An 11472-nucleotide genomic window follows, 5' to 3' on the forward strand; every position below is an offset into this window, starting at 1 on the left:
CTAATTTCCCAAATATCAGTCATGAGTCTTTTATATATATATATATATATATATATATATATACATTCATTCATTCATTCATTTTCCAACCCGCTTAATCCGCTAACGCAGGTCGCGGGGTAGCCAGTGCCTATCCTGGCAGTCTCAGGGCGTGAGGCGGGGGACACTCCGGGCACGACGCCAGTGTACCGCGGAGCCACACAGAAACAAACAAGCATTCACACACACAGTCACTCCTATGGTCAATTTGGGACCGGCCAATCAACCTGAAGCGCATGCTTTTGGAGGTGGGAGGAAGCCGGAGAACCTGGAGAGAACCCACGCAGACACGGGGAGAGCATGCGAACTCCGCACAGAGCGGGAGTGGAACCCGGGTCCGCCGTGATGTGAGGTAGCAGCGCTAACCACTGCGCCACCGTGCCGCCTATATATATATATATATATATATATATATATATATATATATATATATATATATATATATATATATATATATATATATATATATATATATATATATTAGAGCAATGGTTTTTGGTCTGAAAAAAAGTTTTCTGCAATGTAGTAAATTATTCTTCAACTGCAATCGCATTTTTACAAATTACTTCCTTTTATTTGTTGCTCAATATATAGTGCCATATTTCCATATTTGGAAGTATACAGGATCTCTGGACCTTTTATCTAAGAAAATATCCAGGCCTGATGTATATACAGTACATACAACATAACATTATAAACTACAACATGCTCTGCACTTATTTCAGGAAATCTGAGTGAGAGTGAAGAGTAAGCAAAGTTAAAGGGCAAAGGGCTGGAAATCAAACCTGTGGCCACAGTGTAAGGTTTCCAGCCTCCATACATGGGGTGCATCTCAACCATTGTGGTGTCTACACCCCTATTTTATTTTTATAATACACTTAAACCCTTCTCTAAATGCACTGGATGTATGGAATTTATGTTATTCCAATTATCACCATGTAAAAATGTGAAAACATTGTGTTTGGTTTGACTGTCCATAGTACCATATCACTATTAGAAAATGTGGGCATACACAAAATATACAGCCTACTGCTGTCAAGGAAATATACGGAGTACTTATGTTGTAAGTAAACCAGGCAAGAAATTCATATAAGAGGATTCAGGTCCTCATATATAGATTCAAGGCAATTGATCGGAAAGAACAGGAAACATACTGTTAATCTGATACATAGAAGTGATTCATAATGTGTTTGATTACCTTGAGATTTAAGCGACAAGAGTGATTCAAGTGATAGAAAGACAGGAGCTATTGTGAAATGAAGTGCTTCATAAAGATGTGCAATATCATGAAGTAGTATTCTTCATTTAGACTTAATGAGAAACATTCATACAGCAGATTCTTGAAATCTACTCACTAGTTTAGGTATAAACAAGCTAGCTATGTCCTAGAGGATTGTAACACAATCCAGATGTATTTTTGGACCACATTTTCTGACAGAAAAACACTTCTTTGGCTCAATCTGAAGCAGAATATGTGGAGCATGTTAAATAAGAGTGCGACCACTCCTTATAGAAAAATGCAAGAGAGTGTAAATAAAGAAACAATGCTGTTTGGAATGATACAAGCGGACTGTCCTGTCTGCACTGTCTCTAACCAATGCAGAGTGTGTCTGGTTTGCTAGGGAATTACTTTCACGCTGTTGTGGTACTACCCCTGGCTGTTTGGGTTTGGATGTGTCCCAGACAAAAGCCTGTCCAAATAAGATCAATGTGTTCATGATTCACTCCTCAGACTGGGTGCCGTACTGCAGCTTCAGGGCCTGAAAGTAAGAATAAAAATGAGTGAGCTTGTATCATTATAAGGTTGTGTTGAAAGAAAAAACAAAACACCTTCAACTCATTAAAAGAAATATTCAAACACGGCCCATAAAAACCATCATGGAGATGAGCATGATTGAAATTCCTTCAGAGGTATTTTCTTACATCTTGTCAGGGTGACATTTCCTGATACTTATACAGACCAGCTAAGACAGTGTGACCAACTGTACAGCTTATTACAGCCACTGAAAAGTGCTGTGTTGAAACTAGGATAATAATCCACTATTGCAAAAAACCATCTCAGGATTTCTAGCACCTATAGTGGCCTGGCTTGGCGCTTTGGTTGTAAACATATAATAGCTTAATGATTGAACAATTTGGAGGCAGCTGGAGAAAAAGAGGTCGAGACAGCTGTTTCAGTTCAGACCAGCAGAGGAGGGGATCACTGGAAACCGCAAAACTGCATTAGCATAGAGCTCATCATAGAGCAAGCACACATGAACTCGTGAACTCGGTACATAACTATGAACACACATATACTAAGTGAGCAAACATCACACTCTAAAAAAAAAGAAAAACTTCAACGTAACAAGGCAGAGTCAGTCACAAATCTGGGTTTAATTCAGGGCTTAATGTGAAGAAGATGAACCTCAAAAGCAAAGCAGGAAAGCACCACACAACCATTACTTTGTCTGGACTTTGGATCACTGTCTGTTGGAAGCATTATCACCCCTCAGTGATGAAAAAACGTCATGGCAGATGAGACAAACGCTGAAGCCAACTGCAGCATACTTTTGCACAGATATTGTTGCATTTTCACTTCTTTGAGCCGGTGACAACTGATAGTTTTGTAAGTAACAGAGCCCAGAGTTAATAAGAGACGCCAGGAGCTTTAGCGCTCTCTACTGGCTGAATGGACCTCTTAGGTCTGTGGTTGTAGAAATCATACCCAAGGTCCACAAGAAAAACCGTCCCTCACATTCCCTTGCCCACAAGCTTAGATACTATAATTTTGTGGCTTGGACTCAGAAATTTGCTTGGACAGGACAACTGAGGGTTTTCTGCTCAAGCTGATGTCAGTTCCATAACATGAGTTCTATTGTGTTATTTGTTCGGCTTTGAAGCGATGGACATAAAAGAATCAGGCTCAATGTATTCGGCAACAATTCTTCGGTAATTTGTGGCCTCGGTCGATTTAGAAAATGAAGAAAACATTAAGAAGCATCCATGGTTTGTTCCAGACTGTGATAAAAAATAATATATACAACTGCGGTGCAGCTCTGTTCTCAAATGGAGAAACACTTGCATTCATTCACAGCACAGGCACATATTGTACGCAGAGCTAAATGTTTTTGGCACCTGTTCAAACACACTTATGGCACACTATAGCAGTCAGGGCACCTATTTTTAACATAGTAGCTCAACCAAGCAGAGCACAGATATCTACTTGTTATAATGTTTGTAATAAATATCAATATTAGAGTATCCAAATTTTTGATGAGAAAAAAGAATGGAGAACATGTTGCTTGGTTGGTGAGAAATTTTCTACCAATATGCTGAAGGCACATTTCTGACACTGAAACCTTACGGTGCAACATGACAAGAAAAATCCTGCACGAACACTTGACAAGTTCTTATTTATAGACCCCAAATCCAGTATATGGGTGCTTCCTATACTACTTCCTATAATAACAAAGCTCATAAGATGAACATTTAGTAGCCACAGAGCATCACCTACTGCAGTAAGTGTAAATAAGCAATTTTCTCCTGCTTCAGTCCCATTTTTTTTTGAATGATTGTGAAAAATAGGGTCAAAGTTGACCCGTGAGTGTGACAAATAAGAAGCAGACTCTGCTTACAGCTGTGAACAATTACAAACAGTGGAATGAATGCCTCTCCGTAGCTGCTCTCAGGAATGTGCATCGTTGCCCTTTGTCCTCCGAACATATTGGGGAGAAAAGACTATTCAAACCAGCAATAATCTGTGCATTAGATGTGCTTTAGAGGGGCCATACTTTAAATTCTTTCACTTTCGACAAATCTTGACACCGGTATAAATGCCAAAACCTCAAGCCAAATTCTTTACATTGCGCTAGTGAACTCTGTAAGTATAGCTCTTAGATTTGTTTCACTTTAAAATAATAAACGTTGAAATTAAATGTTTAATTGGAAGTAATGGTCAAACATTAAAGAAACTACTGGGATCAGAAGAACTGAACCAGGTATCAATATTGAAGGTCCTGTGAGCTGAAGATTGTTCTTATTAGAAGGTGAATACCTGAGACCTGAAAGGGCTTGAAATGTCAGTCACAATATATGAACTGACAGGGGATGAAACCACGAAAAGAAATACGTGAATGCATCTGAAGACAAAGTGAAAGCTGTGGTCTGTGAACTGCATGGTGTTGAAATATCATTGGTGGTAATTATAACATAAAACTTGAAAAAAACAAAATAAAGCTTCAACTAAAAATAGTATCCAGAAAATTTTAACAGAAAAGGGACAAACACACTTTAAAAATATACTGTACATTTTTACAGAACATATTTATGAAAGTACCGGTATATATTTATTCTTGTTCTTTTCAAACACTAACATGGGGCAGAAGTAGAGAAATAAATGTCAATACCTTGGAAGCTTAAAAGTAATTCAAAAGAAAAACAAAAACATTTAATCACTGACAAGTTTATTCTAAATAGAAAATTTGTTTTACAGTTTGTAAAGCTTCAACTTCAACTAAAGAAACTTCAATCAAAGAAACAAAGAAAAAAGGCACTCGATAAAGGTGAAAATATCTGAAGGTTTGCACTATGTCATAGTCAAACAAATGAGGACAGATCCTTCTTTAAAGTCTTCGTTCAAACCTGACAAGTTTAAACAAAGCAATTTCAGGCCCAAATGCACCTGCAGGATGGACGCACGTCGTCAGGGCTGTCCAGCAGGAAGACAATAATTTGTCTACTAACACCAGTGAAATGAGCTCAGGGTGTGGATGCAGCCGGCTGGGGCCAGAGTGATAGCTAGAAACTGGCTCACTTTATGAAAGATAGGTCACATTAAACATAATTTAGAGGCACCACTGACAGCGTGTGTGTGTGTGTGTGTGTGTGTGTGTGTGTGTGTGTGTGTATACAGTGCGTCGTCACGCATGTGCGCATTAAAGCTACTTCACCTCATTGCAGATATCTGGTAGGCAGTCATGTGATACCGTACACGCATTCTATTGGCTGATGGCATCCGAAAGTGCGCTCTGTTCCGTGATTCTCAGACTTTCGTGAGACACAAAAGTACTTTAAACAGTCGAGTGTGGGAAAAGGTAATACAGATAGAAGGTGGTTTAATATAATAAACGTTTAAATTACCATAAATATTCAGTGTCCCCTACCTTACTGTGGTCCTTCTGTTCCTACTTAAGTCACAAATTCAAAATAAATAATAATAAATGAAAAATAAATTAAATAATACATTAAAAATATTAAATTTTGTCTAGGAAAAAGCTTCAGTAGTTTTCAATAGCTGCATTTGCATCTACAGTTTGTAAATGCAATTTACTCACAATAACACATTATGTATTCACAACAAAACAAATTCGAAATGTTATCAAAATTATTTAAAGAACAAAGAATATTTTTCATGTTTTTGCCTTCTTGAAAAGGTCCATTATTAGCACATTTTAAGAGGACCAGCTATCATTTTACACTTCCGTCAGTGGGCCTGAGGGCTGAGGTTGCTAGGCGATGGTGACTATCTATGTGATGACGTGATCTCCCTTGTGGCTGGTTCTCACTCATCATTTACACACAAACACACACACACACACACACACACACACACACACACACACACACACACACACACACACACACACACACACACACACACACACACACACACACACACGAACACACACACACATACACGCACACTCTGAGGAACCACTTCTATTCAGAGGTCTTTCTTTCACTCTGCTCTTATCTCTTGCACCCTGTTGTCACTCACTCATTGCTATGCTGAGAGACGCTTCAATGATCTCACCTGATGAGGCTTGGAGAACACCTCAGAATCAGATGAGGACAATATGAGGAGCAGGAGCCACTCAGCACCTCTTCTGTTTACCATTCAAGAACAGAAATGTCTATTTATTCTGGATACCTTTCTTCAAAACAAAATGTTTTAGAAGTTCAAATATTTTACACCTTTGGTAGAATTGAATATTGATGACATGCATTGAAATGTCATTTAAAACAAGAACTGTGTTGTGGGTTTTTTTTCCGAATAATGGCGTTTTTTCAAATAGTGCGTTGTTTTCTTTGAGGTAGATTATAACATGAGATAATGTAGCCACAAGAGGGCACAAGCCAGTGTCTTATTGTGCTGGTCCCAAGCCCAGATTAATACAGATGGTTGTGTCAGGAAGAGCATCCAACGTAAAACTTTTGCCAAATCAAACTTGCGAATCTAATCTATGACTTCCATACCGGATCGGTCGAAGCCCGGGTTAACAACAACCGCCATCGGTGCTGTTGACCTACAGGGTGCCGGTGGAAATTGGACTACTGTTGGTCAAAGAAGGAGAGGAGGAAAGTGTGTTCATAGGAAGAGAGAGAAGAGGAACGCCAAGAGTATAAGACTGAGAGTAGGGATGATGAATGTTGGAACTTGGACAGGAAAAGGTAGAGAGTTGGCTGACATGATGCAGAAGATAGACATAATGTGTGTCCAGGAGACTAGGTGGAAAGGTAACAAGGCTAGCAGTTTAGGAGCAGGGTTCAAGTTGTTCTATCATGGTGTAGATAGGAAGAGAAATGGAGTGGGAGTTATCTTGAAGGAGGAGTTTGTTAGGAATGTCCTGGAGGTAAAAACAGTGTCAGATTGAGTGATGAGTCTGAAGCTAGAAATCGAAGGTGTGATGTTCAATGTTGTTAGTGAGTATGCTCCACAGGTAGGATGTGAGCTGGAGGAGAAATTAAATTCTGGTTGGACTTTGATGAAGTGATGCAGAGCATGCCTAGAAGTGAGAGAGTTGTCATTGGTGCAGACTTCAATGGACATGTTGGGACAGGAAACAGAGGTGATGAGGAGGTGAAGGGCAGGTTTGGTATCCAGGAGAGGAACGCAGAAGGACAGATGGTGGTTGACTTTGCAAAAAGGATGGAAACGGCTGTAGTGAATACTTTCTTCCAGAAGACGCAGGAACATAGGGTGACCTATAAGAGTGGTGGTAGGAGCACACAGGTAGACTACATCTTGTGTAGATCAGCGACTGCAAAGTAGTGGTAGGCGACAACGTAGCCAAACAGCTACTGAGAGGACTGAGGAGAGTAGATAGGAGTACAGGAGATAGAGTGTGTTTGGCCCTCTTGCGGCTACATTGGTCTAGAGACAGTGTCACTGAGGAAAAGACAGAATATAGAGCTGGAGGTAGCAGAGGTCAAGATGCTGAAGTTCTCTTTGGGAGCGACCAGGATGGATAGGATTAGGAATGAATACATTAGAGGGACAGCACATGTTAGAAGTTTTTGAGATAAAGTCAGAGAGACCAGACTGAGATGATTTGGACATGTCGATAGGAGAGACAGTGAATATATTGGTAGAAGGATGCTGAGTTTTGAACTGCCAGAAAGGAGGCCTAGAGGAAGACCAAAGAGGAGGTTTATGGATGTAGTGAAAGAGGACATGAAGGTAGTTGGTGTGAGAGAAGATAATGCAGAAGACAGAGTTAGATGGAGGCAACTGATTCACTGTGGAGACCCCTGAAGGGAAAAGCCGAAAGGAAAAGAAGAAGATTGTAATGCGAGATGGAGACCCACCTTTGTATTGTGTGTGTGTAGTCAAACAGCAAACCAAGTAAAGCCTAAACTTAAACAAAGCCTTATTTCATGACATGCATGTGACAGGAAGAGTGGGATTGAATGTTGGCCAAACCACACACCAGATAAGTGAGACACACAATGTGTGACACATCATGAGTCTATGATGGGCGGGAATGAGAATGTGATAAATAACAAAAATATGTATCTCTTCTTGGAGCCACTGGAAGTCAGAGGAGACCCAATGTGACTGGGATTTACCAATAAGCACATAGAAGTCTTTGTGGATATATTTAAATTTGGACTGAAATACCATAGGCTCCACTCATCAAAGTGTCCTCCCAATAAAAATGCTTGACAGTGTCATAGTGACATGGAACTAAGCTCTAAAGACACAGCTATCCATCAAAAAGAATGGCTTCACATGTATTCAAGTGTACAACACATTCTGACCTTTTGCATCAGGTTACTGTTCACTGGGCTTTTTTGTTACCATTTTTACATGCATACACTCCTTACCACCAAGCATAGAAAAGGTTTGATTTTCCAATTCCCAACTCTTTCTCCACCTCAGCCGTAACCATGGAAGCAAAAATAAGTCTGGAAAAACACATCAACATAAGGAAAATCATATCAGTTCCAGGGTGAGGAGAGAATGAGTAAGTCTGACTTCTATAAAACAAGTCATAATATCGTAATCAAATTTCTGAGACAGGCAAGTGGAATGCTCTAAAGCAACCAAGCTTATAACTATATACAGATTTCAGTGCATGCTAATAGTGTAACTACTGTCCATCTTCAGACTGAGGCAAGCTAGTTCCAGTTTTTACCTGCCTTTAATAATACTAACATTCATTTATTTGTAGAGGTCTTGTTAATCACTGAGTGATAAGCTGTATCACTGTACGCTTGTGTTTGAATGTAATTATGTGTGTATTACTGTCTTCCATAAAATAAATTATCTGTGAATTTTGTGAAAATTTCATTTGCTATAAAAAATACATCAAAACTTGTTCATACTTGGAATTATTAAGTCTGTTTTACAACATTAAGAGCGATCACAGAGAACCTAAAGCTCAAAGGCCTGTGATCTCATCTGTAACCCAGTCTGTGACTGCCTGTACTGAATGTTTATCCCAGAGCTGAGAGGCGTTGAGAGAGGAGTGCACTTACATTTCTCAAGAGGCATATTCCACTAATCTGACAGCTATCTTGCTTTTATTGAAGAGGAGCACATCTGTAAGGACTGTTGAAAAGTGTTGATTAGCTCAGTTTCAATGTTGCTGAAGTATCTGTGTGACAGACTTCATCGTAGCTGACAAAACACTCAGAGGACATTGAAGGAAGGTGCTTGAATCCTCGAAACGAACGAGAAAAAGATGTAATCATCCTACAATCAAATGCTACAGAAATGTTTGACAGGTTGAACAACAGTGACTTACTTAGTTTTACAGTTCAGTAAATCGTTCAGATTATCCTGGAATACTGGTCAGCTGCAGTGTACCTCCACTCAAAAGACTTGCAGAAGGTAAAGGGATGCCTATATTTGTTTGATCAACTGTTACTTGAGTATCTTAAAAAAATAAAAACAGACTTTAATAACATTTGGTGGATAAGCCAATCTTGTGATGCGTTGGGATTCAATACATTTTGCTAAGGATTCAGGTGGATGAGCAGATTCTTGATCATTTTAAAAATTTCTCCAAGGTTATGAGATAAAAATCTTGTTTATTGGGATTCAAAAATGTCAGCAACTCTCAGGTCAGTTGCTGTGAAATTGTAAAAAGAAATTCACACATTGTCTAAATTGTAGTTTGGTCACCCCATTTAATTCAATGTTTAATGCTTAAGGTTTTAATCAATTTATTAAGGACTACATATATTTGTAAATTACAGTTCTTTTAAAAAGATACTTTGGATTTTATGAGGTGATGACCAAAACCTACAGCTACAAAACAATAAGGTAGCATGCCATTAACAAAGTAAGTGTTCTTAATACATTGCCATTGGTGTACAAAGCAGCAGGGGAAAAAAAAAGTTTGATTAAAATAATAAAATATTATTCAGTCACTCAGATCACGCAGCCGTACTACACAAGACTTTTGGTGCCTGAAATTATATTCATAGTTTAAGCACCTGCAAAAACACTGATCTTCCTATCAACCTAATCTGCATATTGAAGTTAGCCTCACTTAGCCTTTCGACAAACTAAAAAAAGGAAAAATACAGTAAACTATCTGCCTGTTAAACTTTGTGTGCATGGTATGAATGGTATGTGAGAACAGAATGCATAAACTTCCAATATCAGCAAATTAGCATTTGGACACTAACATTTACCCAAAGCCTTCCCGTCCCTGAAGCAGAGAGTAGCTAGCGTAGGAATCATGGACAGATAAAGACATTTGAGATAGTAAATAATAATGTGTGTTTTCTAAATCCAATCGAGCTATGATGTCATTTTTGGTTGACAGAATGACAAAACGTTTGTTCCTGCCACACCTTCCTCCAATTTAAATGTCAATGCAGAGATCAATATAAAACGGTGATGCTCTGCAACTGTTTAAACTGATGAGCACTAACCCCTAGAAATACTGTTACTCTCTCACAGCTAAAGTAAAACCATGTCCTTGACTTCTAATTTTCTTGCTGTTCTTTGAGACTTGTAGTTTTCAGATTCACATACAGCAGATTTCACAAACAAACCACCTTTTTTTTTTTTCATTCGCTGGTTTTTGGTTGTTGTAAGCTAAAAAATAAACTCCTGCAAGCATCTAGCGGCGGCACGCACCATTAATAATTGACTGTGAACACAAACACAGATCAGTTTACATATTTCAAGTCTGCATATTCTGGCATAAATATAGCATTTCAAGATACAAATTGGTGTCAGGGCTCACATCAGTCCCGCCGCAGCCAATTTTTACTCTCTCCAATGCCAAACAAAAATCAAGGATGCTATTCATCTTAAGAATAAAGGATCTGCTACGGTGTTTTTATCTGACCTTGGATCAGGAGCCTCTCGCCAGAAGGAACAGTTTGTTGAGTGCTCCACTACGTATTGCAGAGATAGAGGCTTGTTCCCTGTGTCTGTTCTCATTGTTGACCAGGTCTTCTATCATGTTCTGATCAGCTTTGTCTGACCTCAGCATTCAGGGGCACTTCACTTATCAGTCACAAACAACCGCCCAGCGTAAAATGCAGCTGCAGGGTAAGACACAGTCCAGCAATGACGACAAACTAGAATTTAATGATAGCTTATTTGATTTAGTAATTTTATTTAATATAATAGTTTATTCAGGATCCATTTGTTATGTTCTATCTATTTATGTAAAATGGACAATATTTTCAATTCTACTCAGACGCATATTTATCACTCTTATCATTTTATTTAGACAAAATCAATAGAAAATGTAACGTCTGTTACATTCAAACCAAAGCCAAAACCTGCAGTCAAATTTTTTTGTTGTGCTTTGAACAGGACTTTAACGATTTTCAAACGCCAACTTTGAAGCCTGTGATTAAAAGCAAAATGAGCGCAACTTTTGCAAGAAAATAACTTTACCTTTGGAAGAATCCTTGAAGAACGTCTGCACAGGAACATCTGGGAATGGCAGGAAATTTGGCATCTCTCATCATGACGTGCAACTAATGATTTTCAAGTGCCTCATAGGGATGAGCAGAGAACTAACCCAAAAACTTCCAAACCATGATGGAATTTATAGAGTCCTGGGACAAGTGGTTCTCATTACCCATGTCATCTTCCAAACAGATTGATGTACTAGGTTCACAGCTGTGGTGCTGGGGTGATTTGTCTCCCTGCATATTTTCTGCTATAATACTGTTTTCATTGTATGTCGACTTCGT

At 38.8% G+C, this 11472-nt stretch overlaps 1 long non-coding RNA gene across 1 annotated transcript; it reads right to left on the reverse strand.

Annotated features, from left to right (window-relative positions):
• Nucleotides 1–1563: 1563 nt before the first annotated feature.
• Nucleotides 1564–11272, reverse strand: LOC137594601 (uncharacterized). Its single transcript, XR_011035275.1, has 3 exons — nt 11171–11272; nt 10611–10809; nt 1564–1799 (listed from the first exon to the last, which is right to left on the reverse strand). It is a non-coding gene; the product is annotated as an uncharacterized lncRNA (long non-coding RNA).
• Nucleotides 11273–11472: the final 200 nt, after the last annotated feature.

The sequence above is a fragment of the Antennarius striatus genome, chromosome 4, assembly GCF_040054535.1.
Source record: "Antennarius striatus isolate MH-2024 chromosome 4, ASM4005453v1, whole genome shotgun sequence".
NCBI classification, from domain to species: Eukaryota; Metazoa; Chordata; class Actinopteri; order Lophiiformes; family Antennariidae; genus Antennarius; species Antennarius striatus.